General features: G+C 35.6%; 1 protein-coding gene across 1 annotated transcript in view; it reads right to left on the reverse strand.

Annotated features, from left to right (window-relative positions):
* CCDC88A (coiled-coil domain containing 88A) overlaps positions 1–24348 on the reverse strand; it is a 164472-nt gene that overhangs the window by 104372 nt on the left and 35752 nt on the right. The window lies entirely within an intron of this gene.

Here is a 24348-nt window from a genome sequence, read left to right on the forward strand (position 1 = left end):
TTGAATCTTAAATTATAACATTTAGCTTTACTTTAATCAATAAAACACCAGTTGCCACAAAATTATACAAAATGAGTAGAAATGTTCTATAAGTTTGTTATTATTAAATAACTTGAAATTTATATGGTCAAATTTCTTCAAGCTTGTTTTATCTTTTTCTGAAAAAAATGCCAAAACTGTATTTTAAGGCTAATGAAACCACCAAAAATCCTGGTGAGAAAATTATCTTTTTCTATTGATACCTTTTGTTTTTTAAATCACATTCATTTCAAAATAAATTTATCCTTCCCTTATCCTATAAAACTTTACTTAATAAAAATGTTTTTAAAAACACATGTTAAAACTAGTGAAAATGCTCGTTGTGGGGTTGAAGGAGAAAGTAAAAACATGAATCATGTAACCATGGAAATTTTTTCTAAAAAATATTTAAATCAAAAAAATAAATAAAAATAAAAACACATCTTTTAACAAAACCACATCTCATACTATATGCAATACACAGAAATATTAGCTTATGTACATCCATAAAAATGAGCTCTTTGAAAAAAAAATCACATTTCTTACCTCCATATAAAAGCATTATTTAACATTATTTTAACAATTTTCACAAAGTCAAAGATTGTTTATATCTGATACTACTTAATATTGTGATAATACAATTATGAAATCTCAACTTTATTATCTATATTTTCTGGGAATGGCAAATATGTGACTTTTTTTGAATGAATATTTGTTACAAGGATTTTTTTCCCCAATGAGGCTGTAAAACACAGGAGAGAAATTAGAAAAAAAGTTAAATCTTAGACTATACTGTGTAATACTACTAATATAAGATTCCCATAACAACATAACACATAAGAAATCGATACTCTGTTAGTTCTAACTGTCAATCTACAATTTTACATAGCAACAAGGAATAGCTCCCAGAATAAAAGATTTACAAATACTCCATTAATTAAGGGTCTATAATAAGTGCTAGAAAGGTGGCTAAGTGGATAGAGAGCCAGGTGTAGAGATAGGAGGTCCTAGGTTCAAATCTTAACTAAGATACTAGTTGTGGGATCCCAGGCAAGTCACTTAACTTCAACTGCATAACCTTTACCACTCTTCTACCCTGTAACAAATATTTAGTACTGATTCTAAAACGGAAGGTAAGGGTTTTTAAAAAGTCTGTTACACTATACTTATCAAGCATGCTAAGAATAAATATTAATATGTACTCAAAAGATGCTGAAATTGTCACCTACTTTTAAAAAAACAGTACTGAATTTACATATTAAATATTTTTGTAGAAGTATTTTCCCCTATTATGTCTCTGGGGTACAAACCCAGCAATGGTATGGCTGGATCAAAGGGCAGGCATTCTTTTAAAGCCCTTTGAGCAAGATTCCAAATTGCCCTCCAGAATGGTTAGACCAATTCACAAATCTACCAGCAGTGTATTGAGTTTACATATTAAATAAAGGAATTAAACAGAAATTTTACAATGAAAGAAGTAATCACCAAAATTTTCTATAGATATATAGAATGAATAAATTCATAGTTCCTCCTAACTTTTATAAGGTAAAACCATCAAAGCTGCCACAGTACTTCCTTTCTTTTTTAAAAACTTACTTTCTGGGGGCAGCTGAGTAGCTCAGTGGATTGAGAGCCAGGCCTAGAGAAGGGAGGTCCTAGGTTCAAATCTGGCCTCAGACACTTCCCAGCTGCGTGACCCTGGGCAAGTCACTTGACCCCCATTGCCTATTCTTACCACTCTTCTGCCTTGGAGCCAATATTGGCTCCAAGATGGAAGGTAAAGGTTTAAAAAAAAACAACAAAAAACTTACTTTCCATCTTAGAACCAATATTGCATTATCGGTTCCAAGGCAAAAGAGTGATAAGGGCTAAGCAATGGAAGTTAAGTGACTTGTCCAGGGTCATATAGCTAGGAAGTGTCTCTGAGCCTGGCTCTTTATCCACCAAGCTTTCTAGCTGCACACCTCACTGTAGTTCCTTCAAAGAACAAAAAAGATTAATGAAAAGGGCAATATTTTGTCTAACAAGATCCTTGATGGAAGAAAATCAATAAGAAAGCAAAAGACCCCTTTCCCTAAAAGTAGTCAAACTTGTAAAAATCCTGAATTTGAAGGGGGAGGAGGGATGGTACCATTTAAAAAAGAGGGTTTTTTGTTTGTTTGCTTTAAACCCTTACTTTCCACCACAGAATCGATACTTTGTATTGGTTCTAAGGCAGAAGAGCAGTAAGGGCTAGGCAAGGGGGGTCACAAAGCTAGGAAGTGTCTAAGGCCAGATTTGAACCTAAGACCTTTTATCTCTAGGCCTGGCTCTCAATCGACTGAACCACTCAGATGCCCCCTAAAAAGAGGTTTTAAAAAATTTTACAACAAATTATTTTGCAATGATGAGTCAAAATCATGACTACAATAAAACATCAACTTAATTTCCAGTCATTACTTTAAATTCTATGTGAAACCATGAAGTAGGCAAAAAGTTTGCCGAGTGTTCCTAACAGGGAAAAATGATATGCCAAATCAATTGATGCTAAAATGTTAGAGATAAAGATGTTAGTAAGTTAAACAGCACATGCCATTTAATTATATAATTGGGATTTATACAAATAACATATCTTCTTATTAATGGTAATCCAAAAAAATTCTTAACTGCGATATTCAATGAATCACCAACATTTACACAGTAGTTTCATGATGTATTTTGGATGCTATTTGATAATCAGAAAATAAATTTTACATGACACTAAATCATGGTGATTATTTAATCTATTATTTGATTTTTTTAATTTTATTATATATACAGTAACTACTACCACCAACAAAAAAACATTAACTAAACAAATACATAGAAACGACTGTGCAAAACCACAAACACTACATTATTTATAATTTATTTAAAGATACATAAATTGTGCTATTATAACCTTCCTGTACTTTTAAGTTCCCTATGGATTTGTTTTATTTGGATACTTTTTTCTCTTGATTTTGTGTCTGGTTTTTCCCCACATTATTTGTGTTAACTTTTCTTCTCTTTTCCTATCTTCAAATATTTCCCTTATTTTCTTAATACTTCCAAAATTGTTATTTCTAATAGCACAATTCAATCCATTACATTCAAATATCACGATCTATTGAGCCAAATTTCTCTCATTTATTGAATTTGTTATTTACAGTTATTTTGTCATAACAAGGCTTCCATTAATATTTTCATACATACACAACTCTTTTTCCTCTCAATAATGCCCTTAAGGTCTACCCCTAATAATGGGATCTCTTTATCAATGAGCATAAGCAGTTTTACAACTCAATGTATAGTTCCATCTTGTTTTCTTAAGAAAAAAACAACAAAAAATTCATAGCTACTCTAGCAATATAATGTTAGGCCTGTTCTCCATGTTTCTATCAGCATTTAATTTGATCATTTTAACCTATCTGATTCTCACTTAAAATATATTAACAAGGGGGCAGCTGGGTGGCTCTGTGGATTGAGAGCCAGACCTAGAAACGGGAGGTCCTGGGTTCAAATGTGGCCTCAGACACTTCCCAGCTGTGTAACCCTGGGCAAGTCACTTGACCCTCATTGCCTACCCTTACCAATCTTCTGCCTTGGAGCCAATACATGGTATTGACTCCAAGAGGAAGGTAAGGGTTTAAAAAAAAATATATATATATATATATATATATATTACCAGTTCTATATTTTCCAGATTGGTCCTTAGGCAGCAGATACAATCTGATGCCAGGATCATATTCTTTCCAAAACAAATCTTTCCAACTTGTTCATACCCAGTAGAAGTTTTATTCCAGTGCCACAACCCCTAAGGGATGCAGGATTATGTTTACAATATAAGTAAGACTTTTGCAGTTTATGCTGTCTAACTAAACCATTGTTGTCCTACCAGAAACTATGTTTGGATCATGTGTATACTCAGGCTTAGATCTACTACAAATCTCCTAAAGAGGGTGTGTGTGTGTGTGTGTGTTCTCCAGATAGTTATCTTACTTATCTAAAGTTCTTTTCTTCTCCTTAACTTCTTTCCTGTTTAATTTTTGGTTAGGTTTATCTAGTTCTAAGAGGGGGAAATTAAATTAATTAAATTATTTTGTTATATATTTCCATCTGCATCTCATTTAGTTTTTCCTTAAAAATCTGGGTGCTATATCACTTGGAACATACATGTTTAATACCAATAATGCTTCATTATCCATAGTAACCCCCCACAAATGTAATATCTCTTTCATCTCTTCCAGTCATCTCCCTTTTAGTCCCAATTCTGTCAGAGACCATGACTGCTATCCTTGTCTTCTCAAGATGAGCTGAGGCATAGCATATTTTGCTCCGGTCCCTCATCTTCATTCTGTCATTTTCACTGTTTCTTATAAATAACACATTTTCAGGCCCTGGTTTTTATCTTTTCCGCTATCCATTTTCTTCCCATGTGTGAATCTGTCCCATTACATTCATAGTTACTAGTTGGGCACTTCCATCTATTCCATTCCTCCTCACTGTTTGCTCCTCTTTCTTTTCTGTCATATTCCTCCTCAGACATCTAATTTCCTCTGACAAATACTTCTCCTATTCACCTCCCTTCCCAAAGATCTTCCTTTATACTCTCCCCTTGTCCTCCTAGTTACAAATCAGTCCACCTTTCCAAAGGCCACTCCCTTGTCCCTTCCCCCTTATCTTTTAATTCTTATTCTTTCTACCTTTTCCAAAATCCTATCTTTATCCCTTGACTGCACAGGCAATGATGTCATCACAGGGGCTATAGATGACATTTCCCCTACCAGAATCAAACAATTTGACCTTTTGGATTGCTTATGATTAGTCTTTCTTTACTTTGTATATTTCTTATAGATCAAGTTTTCTGCTGAGTTCTGCGTTTTCCTTCAGGAATAGTTGAAATTCTTTTAGTTTGTTAAGTGTCAATGTTTTACTTTTTTAATTTATGATCTTCTTTGCTGGATATTATTCTTAGTTGTAAGCCCAGTTCTTTTGCTCTGTGAAATGCTGTGTTCTATGTTCTGCATCTTTTTCATGTTGCAGCTGCTGCTAAGTTTTATGTTGTAGCTCCACAGTATTTAAATTGTTGGGTGTTTTTCTCCTGGTTGCTTATAGTAGTTTCTCCTTAACCTGTGTACTTACAGAACTTAACAATGATGTTCCTATGCATTTTCATCTTTGGGTCTCTTTGGGATGGTGATGGGTAGATTTTTTCCATTTCTATCTTATTCTCTGTTTCTAAAATTTCTGGGCAGTTTTCCTTGATGATTTCTCAGGAATATGGTATCAAAGCTCTTATTCTGATCTTAATTTTCCAGGAGTCCAACTATTCTTATGTTGTCTCTCCCTGATCTATTTTCCAGGTTAGTTGATTTTATGATTTCAACAAGAAATAATAAAGTGAAATCAAAAGTATGAGATAATAGAATAGAATATGAAATATCTTATCTCATACTTTTGATTTCACTTTATTATTTCTTATTGAAATCATAGCTTCTAGTGAAAGGAGAAGAACCAGGAGAACATTGTACATAGATACTGATACACTGTGGTAAAATAAAACATAATGTACTCCTAAACTAGCAGCAATTATCCAGGATAATTCCTAAGGACTTATGAAAAAGAACGCTATCCACATTCAGAGGAAGAACTATGGCAATAGAAACAAAGGGGAAAAAAAACTGCTCAAACACATGGGCTGATGCGTATGAATTTAAAAAAAAAAGAAAGAAATCATTAGCTTCTCCTTGTCCAAATCTAGTACCCATGGATTCAGATTCCAATGGTATCCTCAGGGATGAAGACTCCCCATGCTCCACAAACAAGGTGAGATCGCTAATCCTGCCCTCCAGGTCTGCTTTATGCATGCCCTCTGTTTGGTCCCTAGTTGTCCTAGGCCAATGATGGTGAACCTTTTAGAGACAGTGTGCTGGGCTCCCCCACCCACCACATGCTGCTGTCAGCTCCTTCCAAAGTACCAACCCCTCCCCTCTCCGCTGCCCAACTTTGCCCCCAGCCCCACCTTTAACCCAGATAGGGGAGGGAAGAAGCACTCCCATTGGGCTGCTGGGGGCGGGCGGGGGGGGGGGGTGTTAATGAGAGGTATATGTGGAAAAAAGGAGAGTGGCCCAAGGACTCTGCTCCCCTTCAGCTCTGCTCCCCTCCAGCTATGTGCCACAATGTGAGCTATGCTCCCCTCAAACCTAGCTCCTCTCCAACTCCACCATGGGAATCACCTTCACCACAGACTCAACAGTCTGCCATCTGCACCGCACCCTCACACAGCACGTAAGCATCCCCACCGCTACCCCAAAACAAGGGAGGGAGAAAGTGCTCCCATTGGGCTACTGGTCAAAGGGACAGGTCATATGAGAAATGTCCTCAGTGGCGGAGAGAGGGAGAAGGGAACAGCTCCACCCCAAGTCCCTCTGGCTTTCTAGTAAGGAACTCTGGTGGGCAACTGTAGGCATGCCCATGGAGAGGGTTCCGAGTGCCCTTTTTGGCATCCATTTTATAGGTTCGCCATCATGGTCGTAGGCAGTTCAGCTTCACTCTAGACTCCAGTTTTTGCTGCTAGTTTTAATTTTATAGAGTTATTTTTAGTTGTTTGTGGGGTGTTTTTAAAAGAATGAGAAAGTTTTGCCCTTCTTTGTCATCTTCTATTACTTGATAATACTTATGTACTTGACAATTAATAAGTACCTATTATAATAGTTCAAATAAGAAGACAAAATTAAACAAACCTCTGTCCTACCCTCAAGAATTTTATATTCTGTTAAGGGAAAACAACATATACAGAATATATATAAAATAATTTCAGAGGCTGAGGGAGCTAGGTGGTTCAGTTGACAGAGTCAGGCCTGGAGATGGGAGGGCCTGGTTTTTAAATTTAGACTTAGACACATCCTAAACCCAGACAAGTCACTTAATCTAAACTACCTACCCCTTACCTCTCTTCTGCCTTGGAAGCAATACACAGTATTGATTTTAAGATGGAAGATAAGGATTTAAAAAAAAATTTATAGATAAAACTACCAATGGGGAAGCAGGGTATGTCAAAATAGAGCTAGTTGAAAAAGTGATAGTTTAGTTGAACCTTGAAGGAAAATTTGAGTACAAAGAATCTGAGGTGAGGGGAAAGTGCATTTCACAGATAGGAGACAGATTAGACAAAGGCATGAAGATGGGAGATAGAATTCAAGTTTGGAAAGGGTAAGCAAGTCAATTTGCTGAAAAATAGAATGAAGGACAGTGATGTGCAAAAAGCCTAGTAAGGTTAGAGCCAGAATGTTCTGGGCTTTAAATGCCAAGAAAAGAGTTTATATTTTATTCTATATTAGAGGAGAAAAGGAGTCACTGGGGCTTCTTGAGTAGGAGAGGCATGACTTGACTTGTGCTGTAGAAATATTTTAATGGCTATGTGGATGATGGGTCAGTGAGAGAAAATATGGGAGACAAAGAGACCAATTAAAAAGTTACTGTAATATAGCTGAGGAGTGAGATGAGGGCTTGAACTAATGTTGTGACTTTGTGAATTTTAGCTTCTTGGCTACTGGATGTAGGAGTGTATGGATGGATGTTCAAGGAAAATTAGCTCTTTTGCTATGTGGGCTTGCTGACTCTTTTTCAAGCCTGCTCATCCTTATTTGTGTTCACTTGGTGTTCAACTCTTCCCTGTGGCTCCAAGAAGCTATAGCACACACAGGGCCATACCCCAGCAAACCATCTCAGCAGATAACTGGTAAATGACGAGCCACAAACCCAATGGTGAGTTAGGGGGATGTCTACCTCAAACATGTGAAGTTTGGGCAGTGAAATGGGCAAATGAGAACAATTTGTTCTAAAGGCCATGAAGGCCAACTAGCAGGCCCTGTGGAGCACTCAGAACCTGGTCAGGTATCAAAGATGCTAAGGTCATCCAATGCATGCTGGGCCATCACCAGTTGTCCTGTCTTTTTGTCTTGCCACTGGTCTTCGGTGACTCTGAAAGACAGTGAGGCTGTCAACTTTGTGAAATTCTGCCTCTCTTAAATTCAATGCATGCATAAGTCAAGACATCATTCCATGATGTCATTGGTCCTCTTTGCAAAGGAAGGACAAATAACTGGATAAAGACCTCACATTCAGAGGACTAGCAATTAATCTCATAGAAAATTCTAATATGGCATTCTATGAAAAGGCACAGAGATGGGTATCTTCTTCCCTTTTCTTTCTTAAAGTATTAATGTATTTAATGTATTAATGTAATTAAAGTGAATATCAATGCATTTTATACATATACATGTCTTAAGACTTATTTTTGTCACAAAAAAACTAACATTCAACCAAATGAAATCTTGTTTCTAGCAAAGGTGCCAAACATATATAACCCACCAAAAACACTTCTCCCAACATGTGTCTCTCAACACTACTGCATTAATAGGGAAATATTTAACAAAATAAACAAAAATATAATAAATTATGGATGATATGTGGTTTCTAAGTCCCTATTTCCATCTGTTTTATACCATGGTCAATTCTAGTTGCTAGTTCTCTAAAAAAACTGTCTTCCCACAATACCATTCCTTACTATCTAAATACCTCAAGTATAAGGCTTCCCCCTAGGCCATAGGTTTCTTTGCCATACAATGTATGGCAGTATTGGTGACTGAAGGGAGAATGGACTACAGTGGAGAGAGACTTGTGGCAGGCAGACTAGGGTCTCCAGGGGCTTAACTGATCTCACATTTAGCACAGGTTCCTTTGGTTCACCCCAAGATGGTGAGGGATAATAATCAGGAGATTCTCTGCTTGTAGTGTGTCTTTGCTCCCTGCACTAGATTTAGATGAATTATTAGACGCAATATGGCTTCTGTGTGAGGCTCTGATGCTAAAAGTCCTCAAGAAACCATCTTTTCTTAAGATACTTTTTCAAGACCTAGCCTTAGGCCAAGACATTGTAGAAAGAGTCCTGGTGTCCAGGCAGTCAGTGGTTTTGGAGGTCAGAAATGTTGCTTTTCTCTCATGATCCATGAAGCAGGAAAAAGTATATAATGCATCTCCAAATAATAGCAGGTTCAGGTTTTCAAAACTAGTCCCTAAGTACTAAGAGGTAAGGAAGGGATACAGAATAAATGAAGCCACCACCTGGCTCTAGAAGAAGAAATTCATGCTCAACAGTATCATCACAGCCTGTAGAGACACTGTAGATTATCTGAGTAAAGAGGTTTCTGCAAAAGCCAAGACAGGAACTTTATCCTCCTAGGTCCAATGACAGACAAAACAAAAAGGCAAGGAGGTACAGAGAAATAATCATTGGCACCAATTGTGATAATTAGATCAAGTCTACACTACCCATCTTTAGATTTAATCACCAAAGGTGAGAACACCTCTAATTCTGGGAGGTCCATAACCCACCTGTGCTAGGGTGGGTGAATCAGAATCAACTGACTGCCCCCTAGGCAGTACTATGAGAATTGTCTATTGATTGTGATTAGACATGCAAATGAGGAGGAACGCACAGGAAGTGACACATAAGTGACCCCTTTAAAAAGAGGGAGTTGAGTGAGAGAGGTATTCGGTGGAAGAGAGAATCTGGCGAAGGACCTTTTCTGGTTCGTGGAGGTGGTGAGTTTAAAGACTGACTCAGTCTTCCTGAACTTCTCTTAAGGAACTTCCTTAATGGACCTCTAGCCCTCTGACTTGGCTGAGGGTTAATTAAGATCTACCTGGATTAATTAGAGGATCCTAGTAAAATACCTACTGGGTTAGATTCTTATTTCCTCTCTTCTTAATTGTAAATAAACTTCCATAAAAGTCAATTTTGACTTGAGATTATTCTTAATTGAGGATTGATAATATTCAATCCTCTGGCAACCATCTTTTATTATAGTGAACCCCAAAAAACCCCTTTCCCCCCTTACACAATGAAGGCCCATACCTTCGTTTGGATGAAGCAATTCCAGGAAGAAAAGCGAGGGCAATATAGGTTCACACTGTGAAAGAAGTGCTACAATAACATATTCCCTCAGTGCTTCATTTTCTGACTTAGCAATAATCCAGAGCTAGAATACCAATTATTGCAAGGGACTTAGAACTTAATAACTGTTACAGTAAGGACAGGGAAGGAAATATACTCATATACTCTCACCGGTCAAACCTATTTTGCCCTGTATTTGAATCTCAGGATTGCAGTTTCCAAGGAACAAATGTGATCTCTTACTTGTAAAAATGCTACTAATTTATGTATTACCATTATGATAACTAATATTTACATTGTTCTTTTATGTTCACAAAAAATAGTGTCCTCACAAACTTTGATAAGCAGTATAATTAATATTATTTCCATGTAGCAATACAATGACCCAGGACAATTCTGAGGGATCTATGGTAAAGAACGCTGCCCACATTCAGAGGAAGGACTGCAGGAGAGGAAACATATAAGAAAAACAACTGCTTGAACGCATGGGTCAGGGTGGACATGATTGAGGGTGTGGACTTGAAACTACCACACCAATGCAACTACCAACAATTTGGAAATAGGTCTTGATCAAGGACACACGACAAAACTAGTGGAAATATGCATCGGCCATGGGTGGGGGGATTGCGGGGGGTGAAGGGGAAAGTAGGAGCATGAATCATGTAACCATGTTAAAAATGAATATTAATAAATGTTTAAAAAAAGAATTGGAAAAATATTATTTCCATTTTGCAAATGGAGAAAACTTAGGCTCAGTTTTGTTTTTTAAAATTCTATTTTATTGATTCTTTTCTGAAAATACTTTTCCTTACATCCCCTACACTTCCCTTTGTAACAAAGCTAACAACAACAACAAGTGCCAGGCCTGGAGATGGGCCTAGATTCAAAACTAGCTGTGTGAATCTGAGCAAGTCACTTAATCCCAATTGCCTAGACCATATCACTTTTCTGAGTTATTCTAAGACAAAAGGTTAAGGTTAAAAAAAATTAAAAGCAGAGAAAAACAAGCCAATACATCAATTGTGCCTAACAGTACATGCAATATTCAACACTAAAAGTCTCCCAGCTCTTCAAAGGAATGAAGGTCCATTTTCTCAATTCTTCTCCTGTGTCAAACTTGGCTTTTAAATTACAGCGTTGTTTCACTTTGCTGTTCCTTATACTTATATCTTCTCATAGTTATGTGTATATATTTTCCTGGTTCTACTTACTTCATCACTGATACAAACATCAATTCTAAGTCTTCCTGTATTTCTCTATAAATTTTTCATAGTTGTCATTTCTTGTAATATAATAACACTACACTACATTTATGTACTACAAATTGTTTAACTATTCCTCAAACATTAAGGCATCTTTGTTTCTAAGCCTTTGCTACCATAAAAAGTGCTGCTACGAATATCTGGCATACATAGAATCTTCCTAGGCCCTCTTTTTTTTTCTTACTAAGTGATCTCACCAGGTCATATGGACCTAATTATCATCTCTAAACAAATTAATTCTCAGATCTATGTATCTTGCCATTATTGTCTTTTTCCTGAGTTCTAGTCCCATACATCAAAACTACTTGTTGGATATTTTGAACTGGATGTCCCACACACATTTCAAACTTAATATGCCCAATACAGACTTCATTAGCTTTCTCAAAGAATCCATACCACATCACAGTTCTGGTTTTCCAGAATGAAAATGATCCCTACTATGTTTACAATGGGCTTTTGAGTTAATTGAATTTTGAGTTCTTGAGTTAATTGAATTTTGATTCTATGTTTTTGCTTGGTGTTCCTTTATGTTCTTCTGATCCATTTGCTCTTTGTTCAATTTCTGGATAGAAGCTGTTGATTGTGGTTTCTTTTTTTTCTTTTTCTGTTGTTTACTCATATTTTTTCCTTCTTCCTCCCTTGTAATTGGCTGTAATCTTGGTCCTTTGATCATTTTTTTTTTATCTGTGGGTTTGGGCTATTCAGTCCTGGGAGGGCTTCTTCTGTTTTGTTGATTAATTAGATTATTGGGACCTAAGGCCAGATTTTCCCCAGCTGGTGGTAAAAGCTAAAGAAGTGAATTCTGCTACTTTCACTGTTGTCTGTGGGGGAGGGATGTTGGAGTTTCCCTGCCCTCTGAAGACTTCTTGTCTGCAGTATTGATAGGATTAAGCCAGGTGGGGTTGATCTGCACTGCTTGAAGTGTCAAAACCTTGAGAGAAAGGGGAGGAGAGGCAGCACAAGATGGAGCATATGTTCACCCTCTCTGGGTTTCTCCCCCAGCAGCCTCCCGGCTTTCCATGATCAGAGCCTTGAGTTTGGCACAGCTGTGCCAGTGAGGCACTCCCTCGGACTAGCGCCTCAGCTCACCCAGAGATTCCAGGAATCCCTGGAGGCTCAGCACATTAAGTGGAGGAGGGGATCTGGGATCTTCCATCTTTCTTTCCCCTCCCACCAGACAATTCCAATAATTCATGCTTTTTTTCTTTTTCCCCCTGCGTACCTTTTAAGTTGGGTTCAGCTGGAGGATCCCCCAGCTCTGTTCTGTTGTCAGATTTAGTTTTCTGTTCCCTCAGAGCCCTTTGTCCTTGATTGGTGGTAAAGGGCTTTCTGGAAGTCTGTAGCCTGGCTGCTTCTATGCCTCCATCTTCCCAGAATTCCCCCAGACTCCCACAATGGGCTTTTAAAACAAACATTTAGAACCTATTTCTTTACTCAAAGTATATAATAACTATAAATAATTCAAGTTCTAAACTCCAAAAGTTAGCTGCAACATTCTAATCAAGAATCGTATCAAGATAGAAATCTTAAATACAACTTCCAGAAAATTATGGGTCCTAAGATATGCTGTGTAATATCCTAGTGATCTGAACACTTTCCAGAGTAGGAAGTTCATGAGGATATTTCTTTACAAAATTACTAAAAAGCACTGTGGGTCTAGCATTCATAAACACTAGTTAATGGAAGTAAAATCCTGGAAAACAGCCCTTATAAGCTTTTTAACAATATTGTTCCCTAATGGCACTATACTTTGATATTATGGTATTATTACTTCCTTGGAAAGCAAAACATCATTAAAGTATAATAACAAACTGAGATGAAAATATGAGAAAAAGTGGTAACACTTAAATTTTCGCATTAAATTGGAAAACTTACTTTTTATTTCTTTTCAATGACTGAGTTTTTAATATCACAAGTACTAATTCAAGTCTTTCACCCATTCTGATTTTATCTTGGTGTAGGGTGTGAGATGTTGATCTAAACCTAATCTCTCCCATATTGTTTTCCAAATTTCCCAGCAGTATTTTTTTTTAAACCCTTGTACTTAAGTGTATTGTCTCATAGGTGGAAGAGTGGTAAGGGTGGGAAATGGGGGTCAAGTGACTTGCCCAGGGTCACACAGCTGGGATGTGGCTGAGGCTGGGTTTGAACCTAGGACCTCCTGTCTCTAGGCCTGACTCTCACTCCACTGAGCTACCCAGCTGCCCTCATTTCCCAGCAGTTTTTGTCAAATAGTGGATTTTTGTCCCAAAAGTTGGGCTCTTTGGGTTTATCATACACTGTTTTGCTGGCGTCGCTTACCCCAGAAAGACATAAATATAAAGAAGGAAACTGTAAGTAAATTAAGTGAACACAGAATAGTATACTTGTCAGGTCTCTGGGAAATGAAAGATTTTAAAACCAAGCAAGAGTTAGAAAAAATTACAAAATGTAAAATAAATAATTTTGATTACATTAAATTAAAAAGGGTTTGTACAAACAAAAACAATGCAACCAAAATCAGAAGGGAAACAACTAGGAAAAAATCTTTATAACAAAAAATTCTGACAGAGGTCTAATTACTTAAATATACAAGGAACTAAATCAATTGATTAAAAAAATCAAGCCATTCCCCAATTGATAAATGGGCAAGGGACATGAATAGGCAATTTTCAGATAAAGAAATCAAAAGTATCAATAAGAACATGAGAAAGTGTTCTAAATCTCTAATAATTAGAGAAATGCGAATCAAAACAACTCTGAGGTATCATCTCACACCTAGCAGATTGGCTGAAATGATAACGGGGAGAGTAATGAATGTTGGAGGGGATGTGACAAAATTGGGACATTAATGCACTGTTGTGGAGTTGTGAATTGATCTAACCATTCTGGATCGCAATTTGGAATTATGCTCAAAGAGTGATAAAAGAATGCCTGCCCTTTGATCCAGCCATACCATTGCTGGGTTTGTACCCCAAAGAGATCATAGATAAAAGACTTGTACAAAAATATTTATAGCTGCACTCTTTGTGGTGGCAAAAAACTGGAAAGCGAGGGTTTGCCCTTCAATTGGGGAATGGCTGAAGAAATTGTGGTATATGCTAGTGATGGAATACTATTGTGCTCAAAGGAATAATGAACTGGAGGAATTCCATGTGAACTGGAAAGACCTCCAGGAATTGATGCAGAAAGGAGCAGAGCCAGGAGAACATTGTACACTGTGGTAAAATCTAATGTAATGGACTTCTGTACTGGCAGCAATGCAATGACCCAAGACAATTCTGAGGGATTTATGGAAAAGAATGCTACCCACATTCAAAGGAAGAACTACACAGGAGAGGAAACACAGAAGAAAAACAACTGCTTGAACACTTGGGTTGATGAGGACATGACTGGGGATATAGACCCGAAAGGACAACACCAATGCAACTATCAATAATATGTAAATAAGTCTTGATTGATGACACATGTTAAAACCAGGGGAGATACAAGTTAGCTATGGGGGGGAAGGCGGGAGGTTTGAGGAGGTGAAGGGGAAAGTAAAAACATGAATCATGTAACCATGGAAAATTTTTCTAAAAATAAAAATAAAACAAGTACTAATAGGGGGCAGCTGGGTAGCTCAGTGGATTGAGAGCCAGGCCTAGAGACAGGAGGTCCTAGGTTCAAATCCAGCCTCAGACACTTCCCAGCTGTGTGACCCTGAGCAAGTCACTTGACCCCCATTGCCTACCCTTACCACTCTTCCACCTATAAGTCAATACACAGAAGTTAAGGGTTTAAAATAAAAACAAAAAACAAAAACAAGTACTAATATAAATGACAAAAGCTAAAACTATTGTAAAACTATTCAAAGAAAAGGTTGAAAACAAAGTACTGCAGATGCCTTTGCCTACCTTCCATACTGAAATGCACTGTCAGATTCTATAGCCATCAAAACCCTTACAGTTCAAAGGCTAAAAATGGCCTGGCCTAGTTTTTTGTCTATACCTCTCCAGGGAGTAAACAATAAAAAATAAGGAGAATATACAAAGAAGACTAAAAGGAAGTTGTATTGAATAACATAAGGAAGACAATTCAGTAAAACTCAACAAATATTGATTAAGCAACAAAGCACTGTCCTGGGGTCAAAAATATAAAACCAAAAGTCTATCCTGAAGAAGCTTAATTTTACTGAGAAAATACACATACACAAGTGACTAAATATCGACTAATTTGAAGATTAAGAGAACAATCCAGGACAGTAATGGGCAAACTTTTTAAAGAGGGGGCCAAAGGAAAGGAAATGCTCATCTGTCAGTCTGTTTCTAAGGCAACTCTTTGGAAGTTTCATTGTATTGTATCCTACTCAATGTATTTGTCAGATTAGGAATAATGGAGTGTGGCCGGATAAAATATTTCAGGAAGCCCGGATAGAACATTTCAAAGGGCCACATCTGGCCCTCTGGCCGTAGTTTGCCATCACTGATCTAGGAGAACCTAGAAAGTCTTCTCATGGGAGATGGCACATGAGTGAAGCCTTGAAAAAAACTAAGTAGCTAGCAGAGGAAATGCAAAAACGTATTTTAGACACACTAGACTCAGTCTTTTAAAGTCACAGAAACAGGACCAGGAATATGAGTTTTGGAAACAGCCAAAGGGGCAATTTGGCCGAAATGTTTATGTAGTCAAGTCACTGACCTGTGAAAAGAGAAAACTGAAAATAGAAGACTGAGGATAAGTTTGCCAACACAGATTTGATGTTATCAGGACAAGTAACACCAAATTATAATGAACAATGTTCTCTTCTAATAAGGTTAAAAATGTGATTAATCTAAAACAAATAGAATTAAACTGGAGACAGAGTGAATAGATGCTAAACTTGGGAGTTAAATAGACCCAAGTTTAAATCCTATCCCAGACAATGAAATGTGATCCTAAACAAATCTCTCTGCATCAGTTTATTCAGTAAAAAAAGAATAAAATCCACCTTACAAAAAGTTATTGTGATGTTCAAATGAGTTTAACAAAGGTTATGAGTTACAATCTTAAAGCACCATATAAATGCTAGTTATGAATAAGCACAGATAAGGAGAATCAAATCACTGTTTTATAAATATGTAGGAATAAAAAAATTAAGGGAATGTTAAAAAAAAAAGCTACATTGGGGAAAGTACCCAAAACATATGTGATATTTGTAATATAATAATATATGGATGTGGTTTCAGAGGAACATAATTCTACTCGTACTTTAAATTTTGCTTGTTATAAGAGATGTTAATCTGACAAAAAATGAAAATCTACCCTTTTTCTGTATCAACTGAGCTAAACTAAAGGACTATGCTTTTGTTTTTAATTTTAGTGACCTTATAAATGCAGACTCCCTAATGAATATTTATATTTCTTAATTATAAACTATTTCTTCTTCAAGAGATAAGCTATTTTTTCCAGCTGAATGAGGAACTTAAATTCTCAATAGGCTCTACTGATGAAGACCATTATTATTTTAATTATGTAAAGCAGATGTGTTTAAAGGAGTACATTTTCCCTTCTAATAAGGACTTGGGATTTAGTCAATCTTACTACACCAAACAGTAGTTTTCACTAAGCTATTACTATTGACTAAAGCATTTTTACCCAGAAAGAGAATTTATCAGTTAAATATGCCACCTCTAGACAAAAAATTGAGTTGCTTTCACCCAATGTGAGACAAAAAGCAAAAATATACTGTTCAAAAATCTTATTGCTTAGATAAATTTTCCATTATAAAAATATTATTTACTAACTCTAATCACAAATATTACAAAAGTTACTTGGCTTGAATTATTATATGAAAGCAATTTCAGCTAAATACTCCTTATACAGAAACACTAAATAAAAAATTGGTGACAAGATTAGAATACTTGTAGGACATGTATAATTGGGGTTTTTTTCATACTCGAATTTTATTTATAAAAAGGAAAAATAGAAAAACAAAAACATTTTTAAAACTTACAATCATTTTTCAAATAAAATAGATTTTCCCTCTAATAACTATATTAAAGTATAACATAAATTTCTATTTTTCTGAAAAATCTTTCTATAAAGAGAGACTTTTGCATTATGATCCCATCTAAGAAAGATACTCTCATTTCAAAATTTTAATCCAAACAATTAGATATTTCATTTCTAACTCTGAACAGTCAAAACAAAAGACTTTTGGAATCTTGACAGAAACTTGTAGAAAATCCATATAACCATCAAAATAGTTAAAATTTAAGTGTAATAAAATTTTCTAATTTGAACAATTATAATTTGAAATTTGACAAGGTTTAGACATGGTTTCGACAATTCTATCTTTGCATTAACTATGGAAAAAAGAACTTAAGCCAATTAATAATGTGAGGAAAACTAATGTTGAATTCTAATAATTTCTATTTGAAACCTTTCTTATATCTCATATTTCAAGTCAGTCAGCTTCCAGGCTAAAGTAATTTGCTCCTGGCCTCACAGCATCTCACTAGGCTGGCTTTTTGTTAGAGGCAGGGTGGAGAGCTGCTCCTTATTTATCTGTAAACAAGAACTCTCCTTTGGGTAAAGGAAGTCAGAAAGTTCTAACTTTACTTTGGTTGGGGAAAGCTTGTGTGGGTTTATTCCATGTAAGACTCACTTCTTCAGAAAAGGACTAATGAGGGAGGAGGTTAGGTCTCTAAGTCCACCTCCTCTCTCAAAATATTCACCTGCAGGGGAGGTTCTAAGGGGGATGTCAGGCCAATCACAAAGTATAAGCAAGAGACAGGACTTACTTGAGCTCTTTTTGCTTAAAGAGATGAGAGAAAAAATATTCTAAATTAAAAAATGAAAAATAAAAATAAAAATAAAGAGGTGAGAGAGCCATTCTTTGTTGTTTTAATAAACAAATGTTATTCCCAGAAAAATGGTTTCATTTATTGGTTAAAAATCCAAACTTTACAAATGTAAATAAACATTATAATGGAAATATTTAAACTACTTATTAGAACTGTTTTTCCTAAATAGTCCTGTTCTATTTAGGGTCTTAACCACCTTTGACTTGAGCTATTTGAAACATTTCTGACACTTTCTTTCCCATTTTCAATCCATCCTTTATAGAAAGGCCAAACTAGTATTATTCCTAAAGTATAAGATCTGATAGCCTCATTGCCTTAACTCCCGAAGTGATTTTTTGACTATAGAAGCACTCCACAAACTAGCATTCTTCTACTTTCTCCATCTTATTTTATATTATTCCCTTTCAAACTCTCCATTACATTCCATGTAGCTTATTAGTTGTTGCCTACACAATGTTTAATCTTTTACTGCTGATTTTTTGCACAAGTGGTCCCATGTCTGAAACATAATCTCCCCCTTAACTCCTAGAATCCCTACTTTTTTCAAAGTGCAGCTCAAATGTTGCCTGTCAATATTCTGTAACTTGCTACCAATGTGTCTATTTAAATTGTTTCACATCACTGGATCTCAGTTTCATTAACTATAAACTAAAGAAGTTGGGGCAGAAGATTTTCTATAGCTCCAAAACCTATTATCACTATGATCCCTAGAGTATATTCCCCAGTAGACTATATAAACTTCTCATTTTGTCTTTGTATCCCCTGTCTAACACACTGCCTTGTACACTGTTGTTTAGTCCAACACTTCATGATTCCCCATGAGATTTTTTTGAGCAAAGATACTGATGTGGTTTGACATTTCCTTCTCCAGTGGATGAAGGCAAAGGTTAGTGATTTGCTCAAGGTCATAAAGGTAGTGAGAGTCTGAGGCCAGATTTGAATAAGTTCCTCCTCACTCCAAACCAGCACTCTATTCACTAATGTGCCTTACACATTAGCTCCCATAAATTTAATAATCATTTCTAAGCTAATGATTCTCAAATCTACCTCTCCAACCCCAAATTCTCTGCTTACTTGCAAGCTTGTATCTTCAACAGCCTTTTGGAAATTTCCAACTTAAGTCCAGTAGACATCATAAACTCACTATATCCAAAATGAAACTCATCTTTCCCCTTAAATCTTCTCTCCTCCTACATTTCTTGTTTTGATAGAGAATAACATCATCCTTCCAGGCCCTCAGGCTCAAAACCTCTTCTCTACACCTTAGCTGCCATATCCAAACTGTGGTCAAGGCCTATGGATTTCACCTTTGAATATCTTCAGAATATGTCCCTTTCTCTCCTGACAATGCCATTTGGTTGTATTTTTCAGGTGAATTAAAAATATTTTTTAGTATTTTCATTTCGATAAATATATATTGAGTTAGTCTAGTAACAAAAACCTATTTTTAAAACATTTATGGTGATTTTTCAATCTCCAAATGATGTGAGATTGAACATTTGTTTAGTGATTTCTTTTAGAAATATGCATGTATATTTTGTATATATACACTCAGCTTCTGTCTTAGAATTGACACAAAGTATTGGTTCCAAGTCAAAAGATTAGTCAAGGGCTAGACAATTATTCTCCCCCACCCCATAACCCTCACCATCCTCTCTTATAATAAATACTAAGAATTGGTTCCATGGCAGGAGAGTGGTAGGCAATGGGGGTTAAGTGACTTGCCCAGAGTAACACAAGCTAGCAAGTGATTAAGGCCAGATTTCACTGGCCTGGCTCTCAATCCACTGAGCTATTTAACTAGTTGCTCCAAAAGATTCATTGTTCTTTAAATGTTTGGGAGTTTTCACTTATGAATCCATCTGGTTCTAGGTATTTTTACGGAGCTTACTGATGACTTCTTCAATTTCTTTTTCTAAGTCAGAGTTATTTATGTATTCTATATTTCCTTCTATTAATCTGGGCAATTTATATTTTTGTAAATGTTCACCCATTTTACTCAAGATTGTCAGAGTCAGATTTACTGTTATATAATTGGGCAAGTTGTTGTTCAGGTATTTCAGTCATGTTTGATTCTTTATAACTTCACTTGGTGTTTTCTTGGCAAAGATACTTAAGTAGTTTGCCATCACCTTCTCGAGCTCATATATACATGAGGATACTGAGGTAAACTTACTTAAGTGACTGGCTCAGGGTTACACAGCTAAGTAAGTGCCTGAGGTCAAATCTGAACTCAAGTCTTCTCCACTTCGGGCCCTGTACTCTATCAACTGAGTATCTAATTGGATAAATTAGCTCCTAATAATTGCTTTAATTTCAACTTCATTGGTGGTAAATTCATGTTTTTCATTTTTAATATGGGTAATTTGGTTTTCTTTCTTTTAAAAAAATCAAATTAATCAATGGTTTATCTATTTTATTGATTTTTCTTTTCATAATGCAACCACCTAGTAGAAAGGTTTTCTTTCAGTTTTATTAATTTCTCCCTAAATTTTGAGGATTTCCAAATTTTTGTTCAGGGATTTAAAATTTGTTCATTCTATAGTTATTTTAATTGAATGCCCAATTCACTGATCTGCTTTTTATGTTACTGATATATACATTTCCTCTATTATAGGAGAAGTTATAGCATGTGGGTTTGGTCTTCAGGGTAGAGTTGTAGGAAGATAAGATTCTAGAATGTGAAAATGGGGGTCAGACAGTTAACGGAGGTTTTTAGCTGGCTGTCGCTTACTTATAACACCCCCAAGCACTGCTTTGGCTACATCCCATGAATTCTAATATGTTGTCTCATTGTTGTCATTCTCTTTAATGAAAATATTGTTTCTCTGACTCACTCATTCTTTAAAACTAGATTAGTTTCCAATCAATTTTTAATCAATATTTACATGGCCTTTTATTGAATTTAATTTTTATTGCATTATGGTCTTAAAAGGATGCATTTAATATTTCTGCATTTGACGGTGAGGTTTTTATGCCCTAATAATGTCAATTCTGTGAAGGTGCAATGGACATATGAAAAAAGGTATATTCGTTTTTATTCCCATTCAATTTTTCCCAGAGGTCTATCATATCTAACTTTTCTAAAATTCTATTCATCTTAACTTGTTTATTTTATGGTTAGATTTATCTAGTTCTGAGAGGGGAAAGTTGAAGCTCCTTTTTCTGTTTAATTCCTTCTGTAAATAATTTAACTTTTCCTTGAAGAATTTGGATGCCACATCCTTTGGTTTATGTTTAGTATGTCATCTTTTTTTTTTGCCACATTTACTACATCATTTTTAGTCCTCTTAGCAAAATATGGTTTCCTGGCTTATCTCTTTTAATTAGGTCTATTTTTACTTCTGCTCGTTTTTTTTATTTTTTTTTTAATTTAAATTTTTCTATTTTGAAGATTTTCCCATAGTTATATATTTCATGTTCTTTCCCTCTCCCCTAAACTCCCCCACCCCCTGTAGCCAACGCACAATTCCACTGGGTTTTACATATATCATTGATCAAGACTTAATTTCATATTATTGATGGTTGGACTAGAGTTATTGCTTAGCTACGTCCCCAATAATATCCCCATCAGCCCATGTGTTCAAGCAGTTTTTTGCTTGGTTTAAATAGATTGTTAACCCTTATTTTTTTTTAACATCAGCTGAAGCATACATAATAGCGTTTGCTCCAGTCCCTTACTTTTACAATGTGTATGTGTGTCTCTCTGTTTCAAGTGTGCTTCTTATAAACAATATAACATTTGATTCTGGCTTTTAATCCAATCTCACTGTTATTTATTTTCATTTTCTGCATAATTATGCTATTCAATTATGATTATTTACTCTATAGTTTTTACGATAAAGACTGATATAATAAGAGAAATTAGTAGTTTAATTAAAGCCATGGCCATGTTGGTAAAATATATATGACCGCGCCTGCCTAGCTTTTAGATTAGCCCATCCTCTCCTCCCGAGCCCATCCTCTCCCCCCGTACATCAGCTCCTCAGCAAGATCAAGAGGCATTCTTTTGGTCCTCCTCTCATTTAAACTGCCCCCTGCCTGGGGACCTTTGACGTTCCCACGCCCTAAGACCCATTGGAATCATGGGTAATGTAGTCTCAAAGTCTCCCACATGTCCATAGGGAGTCTGCTAGACACTTCCCTGAATTTAAGACAAACACAGTTCTCTCCATCCTATTCCCCTCTCCCCATTTACCCTCTTTTTTTATCCTATCCATTCTCAAAAGTTTGTTTTACTTCTGATCCTTAGCTTCCTTACTCTGTCCTCTCTTCTATCAATCCCCCTCCCCTTCTCTAACCTCCTTCTTCTATTCCCCTGCATGAAAAGATAGATTTCTATAACCAAACGTGTACATTATATTCTTTCAGCCAATCACAATGAGAGTAAGGTTCAAGCATTACCCACCATAAAAACCTTCCCTTATAAAGGCTCATCCTTTCCCACCACTTTTTTTGTGAGATAATTTTCTCTATTCTAGCTCTCCCTTTCCCTTTTTACCAGTGCAAACCTCTTTCTTAAATTTTTTTTAAAAAAACATCCCATTATAGTCAACTCACTTTGCCCCCTCTGGCTATGTATATTCCTTCTAACTATCCTAATAATGGTAAAGTTCTTAAAAGTAATAAGTATTATCTTCCTATGTAAGACTGTAAACAGTTTAATTTTATTAAATCTCTTATAATTCCTCATTTCTGTTTACTTTGTTATGCTTCTCTTGAGTCTTATATTTGGAAAGTCAAATTTTCTATTCAGTTCCAATCTTTTCATCAGGAATGTTTAAAGTCCTTTATTTCATTAAATATCCATTTTTATTAAAGATTATACTGTTTTTCTGGGTTAGGTGATTCTTAGTTGTAATCCTAGTTCCTTTGCCCACCAGAATATCATATTCCAAATCCTCCAGTCCTATATGTATGATCCCGATTATGGATGCCTAATATATAAATCATTTCTGACAGCTTGCAATATTTTCTTCTTGATGTTAGAGCTCTGGAATTTGGCTATAATATTCTTGGGATTTTTCATTTTGAGACCTCTTTCAGAGGGTGATGGGTAGATTAATTAAATATCCATTTTAGTCCTTGGATCCAAGCTATTAGGGCACCTTTCCTTTATAGTTTCTTGAAATATGTCTGAGATTTTTTTCTTTGATCATGACTTTATGGTAGTCAAATGATCTTAAATTCTATCTCCTGACCTATCAGAATAGCTAATTATGATAGAAAAGTAAAAATCATAAATGTTGGAGGGGATATGGGAAAACTGGGACAATGTTTTGGTGCTAGAGTCATGACATGATCCAACCCTTCTGCAGAGCAATTTGGAACTATGTAGAAAGAACTATAAAATTGTGTATACCCTTTGATCCAGCAATACCACTAGTAGGTCTTTATCCCAAATAGACTTTTTTAAAAAGGAAAAGGACCAATTTATACAAAAATGTTATAGCAGCTTTTTTTTTTTATGGTAGCTTTAAAGAATTGATAATTGAGGAGGTACCCAACAAATGGGGAATAGTTGAACAAGTTGTGGTATATGATTGTACAGAACACTACTGTGCTATAAGATATAACAAAGCAGGAGGATTATAAAAAAACATAGAAAGACTTATATGAACTTTACAGAGTGAAGTGAGCATAACCAGAACAACACTGTATATAGTAATAGCAATATTGTACCATGAACAAATGTAAATGATTTGGCTATTCTCTATAATACAATGATACTAGACAACCCCAAAGGACTCACGATGAAAAAAAAGACAAGTGTGGAAATTTTTATGATAGTAATCTATAACCAATATCAAAATTGCTTGCCTTCTCAGGGAAGAGGAGGGAGAGATTTTAGAATTCAGAATGTTAGAAAATGAATGCTAAAAATTGTTTTCATATATGACTAGGAAAAAATAAAACATTACTAAGAAGGAAAAAAATTATTTCTCCTGGATCTGTTTTCCAGGTCAATTTTTTCCCATGAGATTGTTTTATTCTTTTCATTGTTTTATTTTTTTGGTGTTTCATGGAGTTAAATAGCTTTTACTTGCTCAATTCTAATTTCTAAGAGAATTCTTCAATGTGCTCTCTACTTCTTTTTCCATTTGGTCAATTATATTTCTTAAGAAAGAGTTCTTTTCTTCAGTGGATTTTTGTGCCTCTTTTACCATTTGGTCAATTCTGTTTTTTTTTTTTTTAATGTGTTCTTTTCTGCAATTGTCTCTCTGTCCCTATTTTACCTGGCTGTTAACTCTTTTCTTAATTTTCTTGTATCACTCATTCCTTTTTCTAACTTTCTTTTACCTTT

Source organism: Gracilinanus agilis, chromosome 2 (assembly GCF_016433145.1).
Source record: "Gracilinanus agilis isolate LMUSP501 chromosome 2, AgileGrace, whole genome shotgun sequence".
Lineage (NCBI taxonomy): Eukaryota > Metazoa > Chordata > Mammalia > Didelphimorphia > Didelphidae > Gracilinanus > Gracilinanus agilis.